The sequence below is a fragment of the Triticum aestivum genome, chromosome 3B (genome assembly GCF_018294505.1).
Source record: "Triticum aestivum cultivar Chinese Spring chromosome 3B, IWGSC CS RefSeq v2.1, whole genome shotgun sequence".
NCBI lineage: Eukaryota > Viridiplantae > Streptophyta > Magnoliopsida > Poales > Poaceae > Triticum > Triticum aestivum.
This window is the reverse complement of record NC_057801.1, coordinates 650011509-650027364: the sequence shown is the minus strand read 5'-3', so window position 1 is coordinate 650027364 and position 15856 is coordinate 650011509.

The following is a 15856-nucleotide window of genomic DNA, read 5'->3' as shown; positions in this document are numbered from 1 at the left end:
TGGGTGACACGGTGGTTTTAGCGAGTTCGGGCCTCTCACGGTGGAGATAACAACCCTACGTCTTGTGCTCCGAAGAGGCTTTGTTTTATCTGAGTATATATCCGGAGATTACAATGTGTGTGTGAGAGAGAGGAAGGTATCCCCATGCCTGAGCTAAGTCCTAAGACTAATGGTGAAAAGAGAGAGAGAGGTGGAAGAAAAGACCCCCCAAGTCTAGTGGTGGGGGGTGGCTTATATAGAGTGCGCCACCCCCTCACCTCCTATGTTACAAAGTGGAGCATCAATGCCATAATGCCTGCCCACAAAAAAACCATCATGCTTACTATTGGTCCTCGCATATCCGAGTGAGTTACATGGTCAAGTGGAATGAGCTCGTCGAGTGGAGTGCCATGCTCCGAGTGGTTGTTGCCGTCCGAGTGACTTTCAAGTTGCAGTACATCTGGACGGCGATCTGGCCCAGGGGCCCAGTACAAAGTGTACGGTGTCCATGGGTAGGGTCTTTAGGTCAGGCCTGTTACCCTACCCCTAATACATGTCCTCGTCACTGTGTCCTGGTAAAGTAGGTTCAGGCTACTGCCGTCGTCCATTAGGACTCTGGTAAGGTGAAATCTGTCGATAATTGGGTCTAGGACCAGTGCGGCGAATCCGCCGTGACGGATGCTGGTGGGATGGTCCCTTCGATCGAAGGTGATCGAGCAGGAGGACCATGGGTTGAACTTTGGGGTGACTGTCTCCAGCGCATAGACGTCCTTGAGAGCACGCTTCCGCTCCCTTTTGGGGATGTGGGTTGCGTATATCATGTTCACCGTCCGAACTTGCGGGGGAAATCCCTTCTGTCCTTTGTTGTTCGGCAGCCGGGGCCCCTCCTCGTCATCGCTATATAGCCCCTTGTCTCTGGTCTCGGCACTTAACTTGCCTGTCTGCTTGAACACCCAACAATCCCTGTTGGTATGATTGGCTGGCTGTTCGGGGGTGCCGTGTATCTGGCACGAGCGATCGAGTATCCGGTCTAAGCTGGATGGGCCCTGAGGGTTTCTTTTGAATGGCTTCTTCCGCTGACCCGGTTTAGAGCCTCTGAATCCGGCATTGACTGCCGTATCTTCAGTATTTTCACCGTTAATGCGACACTTATGCTTGGTGCGACGTGACCTACCATTGTTATCCTTGGTATCCGAATTGCCGGGGCTCTTAGTTATGTTATTGCTACGAGCTAGCCAGCTGTCTTCTCCCGCATAGAAGCGGGTCATGAGTGTCGTGAGGTCTGCCATAGATTTCGGCTTTTCCTGTCCTAGGTGTCGGGCAAACCATTCGTCTCGGATGTTGTGCCTGAAGGCTGCAAGGGCCTCGGCGTCCGGACAATCGACTATTTGGTTTTTCTTGGTTAGGAACCGTGTCCAGAATTATCTGGCCGATTCCTCTGGCTGCTGGATTATGTGGCTTAGGTCATCGGCGTCTGGTGGTCGCACATACATGCCCTGGAAGTTGTCAAGGAATGCGGATTCCAGTTCCTCCCAACAACTAATTGACTCTGCTGGCAGGCTGTTAAGCCAATGTCGAGCTGGTCCTTTAAGCTTGAGTGGGAGGTATTTGATGGCGTGTAGATCATCACCACGGGCCATGTGGATATGAAGGAGATAATCCTCGATCCATACCACAGGATCTGTTGTGCCATCGTATGATTCGATATTTACGGGTTTGAAGCCCTCGGGGATTTGATGATCCATTACTTCGTCTGTGAAGCATAGTGGGTGTGCGGAGCCCCTGTACTGGGCTATATCATGACGCAGCTCGGACGAGATTGGTCTATTGTATTCGGCCATGCCATACTTATTATGTCCGGCGTGACGGCTAGCGTCACGTGAAGCGGGGCGCCCATGCGATCCGTAGATCGATCTTGTTTTCCTTGCCTTATTCTCCAAGATGTCTCGCAGGTCTGTTGCATCTCCCCGTACTCTGGTATGTTTTGAGCGGTGTCGGGGTGCGGCTTGAGTTGAGGGCCTGAAGGCCTCTCTATCGCGGCCACGGGGTGGCCGATCGAGCGCATCGTACGCTGGTGATGTAGGTTTAGTTGCTTCCTCCTCAAGTTGGGGTAGCAGCCTGCGCTTTGGGTAGCTCTTGGATGGGCGTTCTAGTTTATACTCTTCGGCCGCCAGGACTTCGGTCCATGTGTCGGCTAGCAAGTCTTGGTCAGCTCTAAGCTGCTGTTGTTTCTTCTTGAGGCTGCTTGCCGTGGCTACGAGCCTGCGTTTGAAACGCTCTTGTTCGACGGGATCCTCTGGCACGACGAATTCGTCGTCGTCGAGGCTTGCATCGTCTTCAGAGGGAGGCATGTAATTGTCGTCCTCATCCTCTTTGTCGGCCGCTCTCTCATGAGGGCTGGCTCCTTCGTCCTCCTGCACTGAATCCTGCTGGAGGGGGTTGTCTTCGGCACTGTCCGGCGTGTTGTTATCTCCGGTGCCGGAATCGCCGTTTTTGCTTTGGCGGGACTTAGAGCGGCGCCGCTGACGTCGGCGCTTGGGTTGCTTCTTGGAGGGGTCATCCTCCATTTTCTCCTCGCCATCCCCCGCTTTAGGGGTGTCCACCATGTATATGTCATATGACGAGGTGGCTTTCCAGTTCCCTATAGGTGCTGGTTCTTGATCGTCTCCTTCGTCGGCGTCCATGCCGTCGATGTCTTTGGAGTCAAAGTCGAGCATGTCGGTTAAATCGTCGACAGTGGCTACGAAGTGGGTGGTGGGTGGGCTTCGAATTTCTTCGTTGTCCGCATCCCAACCGTGTTGGCCGTGGTTCGGCCAGGGCTCTCCTGACAAGGAGAGATACTTTAATGAATTCAGGATATTGCCGAAAGGCGAGTGCTGAAAGATGTCCGCGGCGGTGAACTCCATGACCGGAGCCCAATCGGGCTTAATCGAAAGAGGTGCGGGATTTATGGAGTCCGGATCGGAGTCTGACACCTTGGAGTCACGGGCCTTGTGAGGGACTAGGCTGGTATCCGGCTCTATCGCCATAGAGGTTGCAGCTTCCGGGGCAGCGTCCAACCGTCCGTCCCCAACTGGCACAGTGGGCTCCGAGCTAATGGTCGGAGCGGACACCTGAGCGACGCTCTGGATGTTGTCCGATGGCAGAGCTAAATCATGCCCATCGTGACAGTGCGGCGCGCCTGGTCATGGCTCAAATCCGTCAAAGATCAAGTCCCCGCGGATGTCGGCCATGTAGTTTAAGCTTCCAAACCTGACCTGATGGCCAGGGGCGTAGCTTTCGATCTGCTCCAGATGGCCAAACGAGTCGGCCCGCAGTGCGAAGCCGCCGAATACGAAGATCTGTCCGGGGAGAAAAGTTTTGTCCCAGACCGCATCGCAATTGACGAGCGAAAAAGCCATCGGGCCTAAAGGCGACGACACAGAGGAACTCTCAATGAAAGCACCAATGTTGGTGTCAAAACCGGCGGATCTCGGGTAGGGGGTCCCGAACTGTGCGTCTAGGCAGATGGTAACAGGAGACAAGGGACACGATGTTTTTACCCAAGTTCGGGCCCTCTCGATGGAGGTAAAACCCTACTCCTGCTTGATTAATATTGATGATATGGGTAGTACAAGAGTAGATCTACCACGAGATCAGAGTGGCTAAACCCTAGAAGCTAGCCTATGGTATGATTGTTGTTCGTCCTACGGACTAAAAAACTCTCCGGTTTATATAGACACCGGAGAGGGCTAGGGTTACACAGAGTCGGTTACAATGGGAGGAGATCTTCATATCGTATCGCCAAGCTTGCCTTCCACGTCAAGGAAAGTTCCATCCGGACACGGGATGGAGTCTTCAATCTTGTATCTTCATAGTCCGGGAGTCCGGCCAAAGGTCTTAGTCCGGCCATCCGGACACCCCTAATCCAGGACTCCCGCAATTTCCCTCAGTTTTTGAGAACTAAGGTATCAATCCAGTAGGAGACGACGCACAAGTCACCGAATACCTGCACAAAAATTCAAGAACTTGCAACCAACACGATAAAGGGGTTGTCAATCCCTTCACGGTCACTCACAAAAGTGAGATCTGACAGAGATAGATAAACGGTAAAGTAAATTTTTTTGGTATTTTTGGTTTATAGAGTGGAAACTAAAGATTGCAAAATAGTAGATTGGAAACTAGCAAGATGTAAACGAGATTCAATAATATGGAAAAGAGACCCGGGGGCCATAGGTTTCACTAGTGGCTTCTCTCAAGATAGCATACATTATGGTGGGTGAACAAATTACTGCCGAGCAATTGATAGAAAAGCGCATAGTTATGACGACATCTAAGGCAATTATCATGAACATAGGCATCACGTCCGTGTCAAGTAGACCGACTCTTGCCTACATCTACTATTATTACTCCAAAGATGGACCGCTATGCAGCATGCATCTAGAGTATTAAGTTCATAAAGAACAGAGTAACACATTAAGCAAGATGACATGATGTAGAGGGGTTTACTCAAGAAATATGATGAAAACCCCATCTTTTAATCCTCGATGGCAACAATACAATATGTGCCTTGCTGCCCCTACTGTCACTAGGAAAGGACACCACAAGATTGAACCAAAACCTAAGCACTTCTCCCATTGCAAGAATGATCAATCTAGTAGGACAAACTAAACCGATAATTCGAAGAGACTTGCAAAGATATTAAATCATGCATATAAGAATTCAGAGAAGAACCAGATAATATTCATAGATAATCTTGATCATAAATCCACAATTCATCGGATCTCGGCAAACACACCGCAAAACAGTATTACATCGAATAGATCTCTAAGAACATCGAGGAGAACTTGGTATTGAGAATCAAAGAGAGAGAAGAAGCCATCTAGATAATAACTATGGACCCGAAGGTCTATGGTAAACTACTCACGCTTCATCACAGAGGTAATGGTGTTGATGTAGTAGCCCTCCGTGATCGAATCCCCCTCTGACAGGATGCCGGAAAAGGCCCCAAGATGGGATCTCACGGGTACAGAAGGTTGCGGCGGTGGAAAAGTGGTTTCGTGGCTCTCCTGGATGTTTTTAGGGTATGCGAGTATATAGAGGCGAAGGAACTAGGTCAGGAGAGCTACGAGGGGCCCACGAGGGTGGGGGCGCGCCCTCCTGCCTTGTGGCCGCCTCGTTGCCTCTCTGACTTCATCTTCAAGTCTTCTGGTTTGCTTTCGGTACAAGAAAGATCATTCATTCCATTTGGACTCCGTTTGGTATTCCTTTTCTTAAAACTCTAAAAGGCAAAAGAAAAAACAGAAACTAGCACTGGCCCTCGGTTAATATGTTAGTCCCAAAAATAATATAAAATAGCATATTAAAGCCCATTAAACGTCCAAAACAGATAATATAATAGCATGGAACTATCGAAAATTATAGATACGTTGGAGGCGTATCAAGTATCCCCAAGCTTAATTCCTGCTCGTCCTCGAGTAGGTAAATGATAAAAATAGAACTTTTGATGTGGAATGCTACCTAACATATTTATACATGTAATTTTATTTATTGTGGCATGAATGTTCAGATCTGGAAGATTCAAGATAAAAGTGTAATATTGACATAAAAATAATAATACTTCAAGCATACTAACAAAGCAATTATGTCTTCTCAAAATAACATGGCCAAAGAAAGTTCATCCCTACAAAATCATATAGTTTGGCTATGCTCCATCTTCGTCACACAAAATATTCAAATCATGCACGACCCCGGTTTCAGCCAAGCAATTGTTTCATACTTTAGTATTCTCAAAAAATTTCAACTTTCACGCAATACATGAGCGTGAGCCATGGACATAACACTATAGGTGGAATAGAATGGTGGTTGTGGAGAAGACAAAAAAGGGGAGATAGTTTCACATCAATTAGGCGTATTAACAGGCTATGTAGATGCCCATTAATAGATATCAATGGGAGTAAGTAGGGATTGCCATGCAACAGATGCACTAGAGCTATAAATGTATGAAAGCTCAAAAAGAAAGTAAGTGGGTGTGCATCCAACTTGCTTGATCATGAAGACCAAGGGCATTTGAGGAAGACCATCGTTGGAATATACAAGCCAAGTTCTAAAATGAAGAATTCCCACTAGTATATGAAAGTGACAAAACAAGAGACTCTCTATCATATAGACCAGGGTGCTATTTCGAAGCACAAGTGTGCAAAGAGGATAGTAATATTGCCCCTTCTCTCTTTTCTCTCTCATTTTTTTGATTGGCTTCTTTGGCCTCTTTTTTTATTTCCTCACACAAGACAATGCTCTAATAATGATGATCATCACACTTCTATTTATTTACAACTGAAGAATTAAAACTTGATACTTAGAACAAAATATGACTCTATATGAATGCCTCCGGCGGTATACCAGGATGTGCAATGATTCAAGAGTGACATGCATGAAAGAATTATGAGCGGTGGCTTTGCCACAAATACGATGTCAACTACATGGTCATGCAAAGCAATATGACAATAATGAAGCGTGTCATAATAAACAAAACGATGGAAAGTTGCATGGCAATATATCTCGGAATGGCTATGGAAATGCCATAATAGGTATGTATAGTGGCTGTTTTGAGGAAGGTAAATGGTGGGTGTATGGTACCGGCGAAAGTTGCGCGACACAAGAGAGGCTAGCAATGGTGGAAGGTGAGAATGCGTATAATCCATGGACTCAACATTAGTCATAAAGAACTCACATACTTATTGCAAAAATATACAAGTCATCAAAACCAAGCACTACACGCATGCTCCTAGGGGAAGGGTTTGTTGGAGTTAACCATCGCGCGATCCCGACCTCCACACATAAGGAGGACAATCAAAGAGATACCTCATGCTTCAAATTTGTTACACACTCACAAACCTCAACATAAGTATTTCTTAAATTCACAACTACACCACTTAGCATGACCGTAATATCACCATCTTCATATCTCAAAAAAATCATAAAGAATTAAACTTCTCATAGTATTCAACACACCTTTTTTTTATGTAAGTTTGTATTATATCCGTCTTGGATGCCCATCATATTAGGACTAGTTTTATAACCAAAGATAATTACCATGCTGTTCTAAAAGACTCTCAAAATAATATAAGTGAAGCATGAGAGTTCAACAATTTCTATAAAATAAGCCACCGCCATGCTCTAAAAAGATATAAGTGAAGCACTAGAGCAATATTGTCTAGCTCAAAAGATATAAGTGAAGCACATAGAGTATTCTTATAAATGACGATTCATGCGTGTCTCTCCCAATAGGTGTGTACCGCAAGGATGGTTGTGGTAATCTAAAAAGCAAAGACTCAAATCATACAAGACTCTCCAAGCAAAACACATATCATGTGGTGAATAAAAATATAGCCTCAACTAAAGTTACCGATAGACAAAGATGGAAGAGGGGATGCCTTCCGGGGCATCCCCAAGCTTAGGATTTTTGGCCGTCCTTTAATTTTACTTGGAGTTCCTTGGGTATCCCCAAGCTTAGGCTCTTGCCACTCCTTATTCCGTAGTCCATCAAATCCTTACCAAAAACATGAAAACTTCACAACACAAAACTTGAACAGAAAATTTCATGAGCTCCGTTAGTATAAGAAAAGAAATCACCACTTTAAGGTACTGTTGTGAACTCATTCTTTAATTATATTGGTGTAATATCTACTGTATTCCAACTTCTCCATGGTTCATACCCCCCCGATACTACTCATAGATTCATCAAAATAAGCAAACAACATGTGAAAAACAGAATCTGTCAAAAACAGAACAGTCTGTAGTAATATGTAACTCTCGAATACTTATGTAATCTAAAAATTCTGAAATAAATTTTTGGACGTGAGGAATTTGTCTATTAATCTTCTTAAAAAAGAATCAACTCAAAAGCACTCTTCTATATAAAAGGACAGCTAATCTTGTGAGTGCAAAGTTTCTATTTTTTACAGCAAGATCGCATTAACTTTCACCTAAGTCTTCCCAAAGGTTCTACTTGGCACAAACACTAATTAAAACTTAAGGACACATATAACCAGAGTCTAGATGAATTAATTATTACTAAATAGGAGCAAAAAGTAAAGAACAAAAATAAAATTGGGCTGCCTCCCAACTAGCGCTATCGTTTAACGCCCTAGCTAGGCATAAAAACACTAATAGATCTAGGTATTGCCATCTTTGGTATGCAATCCATAAGTGGCTCTCATAATAGATTCATAAGTAAATTTAATATTCTTCCTAGGAAACTTTTCCATGCCTTTCCTTAACGGAAATTGGAATCTAATATTTCCTTCTTTCACATCAATAATTGCACCAATCGTTCTAAGGAAAAGTCTACCAAGAACAATAGGACATGTAGGATTGCAATCTATATCAGGAACAATGAAATATATGGGCACATAATTCCTATTTGCAACAATAAGAACATCATTAATCCTTCCCATAGGTTTCTTAATGGCGGAATCCGCAAGATGCAAATTTAAAGAACAATCATCAAATTCACAAAAACCTAGCACATCACACAAAGTTTTTAGAATCATGGAAACACTAGCACCCAAATCACACAAAGCATAGCATTCATAATATTTAATCTTAATCTTAATAGTAGGTTCCCACTCATCATAAAGTTTTCGAGGGATAGAAACTTCTTTTTCAAGCTTTTCTTCAAAAGATTGCATCATAGCATCAACGGTATGTTTAGTAAAAGCTTTATTTTGATTATCAGTATGAGGAGAATTTAACACGGATTGCAACATGGAAATACAATCTATTAAAGAACAATTATCAATCTTAAGCAGTTTTTCTTCAACCAAAGCATTGAAATTCTTTTGCGAACTCATAAATTCTTTAACACTATTCTCAAAATCAGAGGGAATCTTATTAAAATTTCCATAAGAGTTGTTGTAGGAATTACCATAATTATTAGAGGAATTACTAGGAAATGGACTAGGATTAAAATTGCCTCTATACGCGTTCTTACCAAAATTGTTCCTACCAAAAAAATTCACATCCATAGGTTCATTATTATTCTCAATAAAAGTGGACAAAGGCATATCATTAGGATCAGAAGAAACACTTTAATTTGCAAATAATTTCATAAGTTCATCCATCTTTCCACTCAAAACATTAATCTCTTCAATCGCATGACCTTTTTTACTAGTGGATCTTTCGGTGTGCCATTGAGAATAATTAATCATAATTTTATCTAGGAGCTTACTGGCTTCTCTTAAAGTGATTTCCATAAAAGTGCCTCCCGCGGCCGAATTTAAAAGATTTCTAGAAGCAAAATTCAATCCGGCATAATTTTTTGTATAATCATCCACAAATTCAAACCATGTGTAGGGCAATTATGTATCATCAATTTTATCCTCTCCCAAGATTGTGCAACATGCTCATGATCAAGTTGCTTAAAATTCATAATATCGTTCCTAAGGGAGATGATCTTAGTGGGAGGAAAATACTTAGAGATAAAAGCATCTTTACACCCGTTCCATGAATCAATACTATTTTTAGGCAAAGATGAGAACCAAGTTTTAGCACGATCTCTAAGCGAAAACAGAGATAGCTTCAATTTAACAATATCATTATCCACATCTTTCTTCTTTTGTATATCGCACAAATCAACAAAATTGTTTAGATGGGATGCGGCATCTTCACTAGGAAGGCCAGAAAATTGATCTTTCATAACAAGATTCAACAAAGCGGCATTAATTTCACAAGATTCAGCATTGGTAGTAGGAGCAATCGGAGTGCTAATAAAACCATTATTGTTGGTGTTGGAAAAGTCACACAATTTAGTATTATCTTCAGCCATCGTGACAAACAATCAATTCAACACACAAGCACACAGGAAGCATGCAAAAAGAGACAAATGGAAGAGGGGCAAAGGAAAGGCAAAGCTTTTCGAAAATCATTTTAGAAGTGGGGGAGAGGAAAACGAGAGGCGAATGACGAATAATGTAATGTAAGGGAGAAGAGTTTATGATGGGTACTTGGTATGGCTTGACTTGGCGTAGATCTCCCCGGCAATGGTGCCAGAAATCCTTCTTGCTACCCCTTGAGCTTGCATTGGTTTTCCCTTGAAGAGAAAAGTTTGATGCAATAAAGTAGCGTAAGTATTTCCCTCAGTTTTTAAGAACCAAGGTATCAATCCAGTAGGAGAAGATGCACAAGTCACTGAATACCTGCACAAACAATCAAGAACTTTCAACCAACATGATAAAGGGTTGTCAATCCCTTCATGGTCACTCGCAAAAGTGAGATCTGACAGAGATAGATAAACGGTAAAGTAAATATTTTTGGTATTTTTGGTTTATAGATTGGAAAGTAAAGATTGCAAAATAGTAGATTGGAAACTAGCAAGATGTAAACGAGATTCAATAATATGGAAAAGAGACCCGGGGGCCATAGGTTTCACTAGTGGCTTCTCTCAAGATAGCATATATTACGGTGGGTGAACAAATTACTGCCGAGCAAATGATAGAAAAGCGCATAGTTATGACGACATCTAAGGCAATGATCATGAACATAGGCATCACGCCCGTGTTAAGTAGACGAACTCCTGCCTGCATCTACTACTATTAATCCACACATCGACCGCTATCCAGCATGCATCTAGAGTATTAACTTCATAAAGAACGGAGTGACACATTAAGCAAGATGTCATGATGTAGAGGAATTAACTCAAGCAATATGATGAAAACCCCATCTTTTTATCCTTGATGGAAACAATACAATACATGCCTTGCTGCCCCTACTATCACTGGGAAAGGACATCGCAAGATTGAACCCAAAGCTAAGCACTTCTCCCATTGCAAGAAAGATCAATCTAGTAGGCCAAACTAAACCGATAATTTGAAAAGACTTGCAAAGATATCAAATCATGCATATAAGAATTCAGAAAAGAACCAAATAATATTCATAGATAATCTTTATCATAAATCCACAATTCATCGGATCTTGGGAAACACACCACAAAAGAGTATTACATCAAATAGATCTCCAAAAACATTGAGGAGAACTTGGTATTGAGAATCAAAGAGAGAGAAGAAGCCATCTAGCTAATGAATATGGACCCAAAGGTCTGTGGTAAACTACTCACGCTTCATCAGAGAGGTAATGGTGTTGATATAGAAACCCTCCATGATCGAATCACCCTCCAGCAGGACGTCGGAAAAGTCCCCAAGATGGAATCTCATGGGTACAGAAGGTTGTGGTGGTGGAACAGTGGTTTCTTGGCTCTCCTGGATGTTTTTAGGGTATGAGAGTATATATAGGCGAAGGAACTAGGTCAGGGGAGCTACGAGGGACCCACGAGGGTGGGGGCGCGCCCTACCCCTTGGGCGCGCCCTCCTGCCTCGTGGCCGCCTCGTTGCCTCTCCGACTTCATCTCCAAGTCTTCTGGTTTGCTTTTGGTCCAAGAAAGATGACCGCGAAGGTTTCATTCCGTTTGGACTCCGTTGTGTATTCCTTTTCTGCAAAACTCTAAAAGAGGACAAAAAAATAGAAACTCGCACTGGGCCCTCAGTTAATAGGTTAATCCCAAAAATAATATAAAATAGCATATTAAAGCCCATTAATCATCCAAAAAAGATAATATAATAGCATGGAACAATAAAAAATTATAGATACGTTGGAGACGTATCACCGAACACCACATCCAGTTTAATTTTTCCCGAGCAGTGTGCCTCTCGACTGGGGATAATACCTCGAAAGGTGGTGTTGCTTTGCTCGATGCGTGATCTATCCATCTGCATTTTGTCGAGCGTGTCCTCTTAGATGAGGTTAAGTCCACTACTGTCGTCCATGAGCACTTTAGTAAGCCAAAAACCATCAACGATGGGGTTTAGTACTAAGGCGACGGGTGCTTGGACTGTTCGAGCCTTTGGTTCGTCTTCAACCATAAAGGTTATCACCGTGTCATTCCATGGGCTTAGTGCAGTAACTTGATGGACTTCGACGAGGTCGCGGAGCACCCGTTTGTGTCGTTTGTTAGAGGAAAAGGTCTCGAAGACTGCTAGGACGTTAAAGTTGTCCTTCTCTGTTGAGTATCTCTTTGGAGTGGTGGTGAGGATGTCCTCTCCAATTTTTGCTGCTTGTTGGAGTACCCACCATGCTCGGTGGCTATGCGTTGGGACTGTGTGCGGAGTGGCGTGAATCGGGCAGGGCTTGTCCAGTAGTTCGTCAAGAACGGACCTATGTCCCATGAAGGGTTTGTTCTTCCTTCCCATGGACTGGTGGTCGGGTGACCCGCCGGGATGTATTCTTTTAGCCCGGGCCGCACACTGCGTCGAGGCAGCTGACTCCCGTTGAGTTTTCTGGGCCCTCCATGTGTTTTCCATTGCACAGTACTTTTGTACTACGTGTGATAATTCCGTGAAACTCTGTATGTGGAGATGGTCGAGGGCATTCAATATTCCTTCGTCTGTGCAATTATGGTGGAAAACTGAAACTACGTCATCGTCTGAGCAGTCTTTGATCCTGATTCTAACAAGCAGGAATCTGGCCCAAAAGTGGTGGACCGTTTCCTGAGGCTGCTGCCGCACATACATCAGGTCGTATATATATATCTGGGGGCCCTGAGTTGCTTGGAGAATATAGATTGTGGTGGGTGGGTGGATTAAATTTTGGATCTTGTCCCGCATCTATGTTTGGAGCCATAATGGTTTCGAAAGTGACTGGTTCGGGTCCGATTAAGGGCAAAGGCTCCGTCAATCCTACACTTGAACCAGAGTCTGGAGGGCGTAAGGTCCCGTCCGAAGGGGAAGTATCCGTCTCAGGGGATTCAGGGACCCGAACATACTTGGTCTTCAATATGGGGAGGGAAGTGTTTGTGGTTGGTTCCTCAACGACCGTCACGAGGTGGGTGATCGGCGGGTGATTAATTTCCCTCTGGTCGGGCTTGAGCCCGATCTGATCATAGTCCGTTGATATCCCCAGGGCAGCGATGCGGTCTAGCAGTTCGTTTAAAGATGGAACATCCGCTGGATCCAATTTCTCGGAGTACTTAGGGCCAATGTGGGGATGGTGTCCAGCGGCCATGGGGGGAGTTGCAGGCTTGATGGCCGCGCAGGCCCTTATGGCGAAACCACTGAACTGGAGGGTCTACCCCGAAGATAGGTACCCTCCATAAGTGATATTGTTGTTGATGACTAGGCGAGCCATATATCGCTTTTTGCAGACAACGTGGTAGAGCTCTCAATGAAAGCACCAATGTCGGTGTTAAAACCGGCAGATCTCGGGTAGGGGGGCCCAAGCTGTGCGTCTAAGGATCAATGGTAATAGGAAGCCAGGTGACACAATGTTTTCCCAGGTTTGGGCCCTCTTAAGGGAGGTAAAACCCTACTCCTACTTGATTATATTCGACGAGTGTGAAGATTACAAGAGTTGATTTACCTTGAGATCGTAATGGCTAATCCTAGATGTCTAGCCTGTGATGGTCAAGAAGATAGCCTCTACAGACTATCCCCTCCAGTTTATATACACGCCGAAGGGTCTAGGGTTTGTACAAGGTCCTTTTATCAGGGAAGGAAGCTTCCGGACTCTATTCTTGCGGTCCACGTATTGAGAAGTCCCATCCGGACATGATGGATATCTTCAGCTTGATCATGAACGACCCATCCAACCCGGCCCGTACTCCTAGGACGGACACCTGAGGACCCCCGGGAATCCAGGACTCCCTCACTCGCGACCGATGTTCTAGAGGGCGTGGACGAGGGGAGCACCCCTCTCCTTCTCCAACCCGTGGTGGTGGTGGCGGCTATCACTAGCGCCCACAACAACAACAACAACAACAGGATCGGGACTTCCCTAAATGCCAGATATGCTTCAAGCACCATGCTGGCGGCGCTAGGGCGTGCTGGCATCGTTACGACAAGGACAACCATGTATAAAAAAGGGCGAACACCGTCACCACGAACCCTTATGGTATTGACACTAATTGGTATGCAGATTCGGGCCCAACCGAACACATCACCGGGGAACTCGACAAGATGACAATGAGAGAGAAGTATCATGGTGGTGACCAAGTGCACAAGGCGAGCGGTTCTGGTATGGAAGTCACTCATGTTGGAAATTCAGTTGTTAAAACCCTCATTAAAAATATGCATCTAAATAATGTTCTGCATAGCCCTCAAGCATCAAAAACTCTTGTTTCTGTTCATCAGTTTACCCTTGATAAGAATGTTCTCATCATATTTTATCCCTTCTCTTTTGTTATCAAGGATTTGGCAACAAGGAGAGTCATTCTTAGAGGAAAGTGTGAGGGAGGCCTCTACTCACTCATATCATCATCGTCATCATGGTCAAATAAACAAGCATGGAGTGTCACCAAGCCAACATCAATAAAATGGCACAGTCTCTTGGGTCATCCATCTTCCGCTATTGTTCAGCATGTCCTTAGCAAAAATAAACTTTCCTTTGATTCTATGTTGAGTCAGTTTTGTGATTTGTGGCAACAAGGTAAAAGTCATCAATTGCCTTACCCTATCTCTACTAGTGTATCCATAGCTCCACTGCAACTTATTTTTTTAGGTGTGTGGGGGCCAGCCCCTACTTCAGTTGGTAGATTCTCATATTGTGTAAGCTTCATTGATGACTATAGCAAATTTACTTGGATTTATTTGTTAAAGAGGCGATCCAATGTTTTCCAAGTCTTTAGCAATTTCCAAAATCTTGCTGAGCGCCAATTGAACTCCAAAATTCTTGCCATGCAAACTGACTAGGGTGGTGAGTATGAGAAACTTAATTCCTTTTTTCAAAAAATTGGAATATCACATCATGTGTCTTGTCCTCAAGCTCACCAACAAAATGGCTCAGCGGAACAAAAACACCGCCATGTTGTTGAAGTGGGACTAGCATAGTAGCATTGCTAGCTAATTATTCTATGCCTCTAAAATTCTGGGATGAAGCCTTTTTAATGGCTACATATCTCATCAATATTCATCCTAGTAAAGTCATAAAATTTGAGGCTCCTATCACATGACTTTTTGGTATTATTCCTGATTACACATCCCTTCGCATCTTTGGTTGTGCCTGCTGGCCAAACCTTAGACCATACAATACACGCAAACTTGCATTTCGTTCCAAAAAAAGTGTTTTCTTAGGTTATAGTCCTATGCACAAGGGAGTAAAATGCCTTGATGTTTCCACATGAAGAGTGTACATCTCTAGAGACGTCGTCTTTGATGAATCCTTTTCTCCTTTCAAATCCCTCCATCCAAATGCCGGTGCCCTTCTTCGTAAGGAAAACCTTCTTCTTCCACATGACCTCCAGAGTTTTAATCACGGGGGAGACAACCGTAATGACCAATGTGATAATAACCATGCCAGCTCTAGTCTCTCTCTTATAACTATGCAGGTTCCTGAAGAAAATGGAGCAGAAAATGGTCAAAATAGTCAAAATCTGGCAGAAAATGATGATGCATTTCATGTGGATGGAGAAGAGGGAGCATGCACGCAGAACGAGGAGGATCCGATGGTACCTGGCACGCCTGCGCGTCCATTAGCTTTGGATCACGCGCGATCAACACTAGATCCCGTGCCTGGCAGCAGACAATGGGGCCGGGCGCGACTGCAGGCCAGTCCGACGTGGCCATGTCAGCATGCGGTGGAACGGGCACACGCATGTGGCCGACCGCGTGCCATAGCGTTAGTACCATGATCTCCTGCGCAGGTAGCCAGTGCAGCCTCCACCAGTGGAAATTGATACATCTGATACGTCTCCAATGTATCTATAATTTTTGATTGCTCCATGCTACTTTATCTACTGTTTTGGACTATATTGGGCTTTGTTTTCCACTTTTGTATTCTTTTTGGGACTAACCTATTAACCGGAGGCCCAACCCAGAATTGCTGTTTTTATGCCTATTTCAGTGTTTCGAAG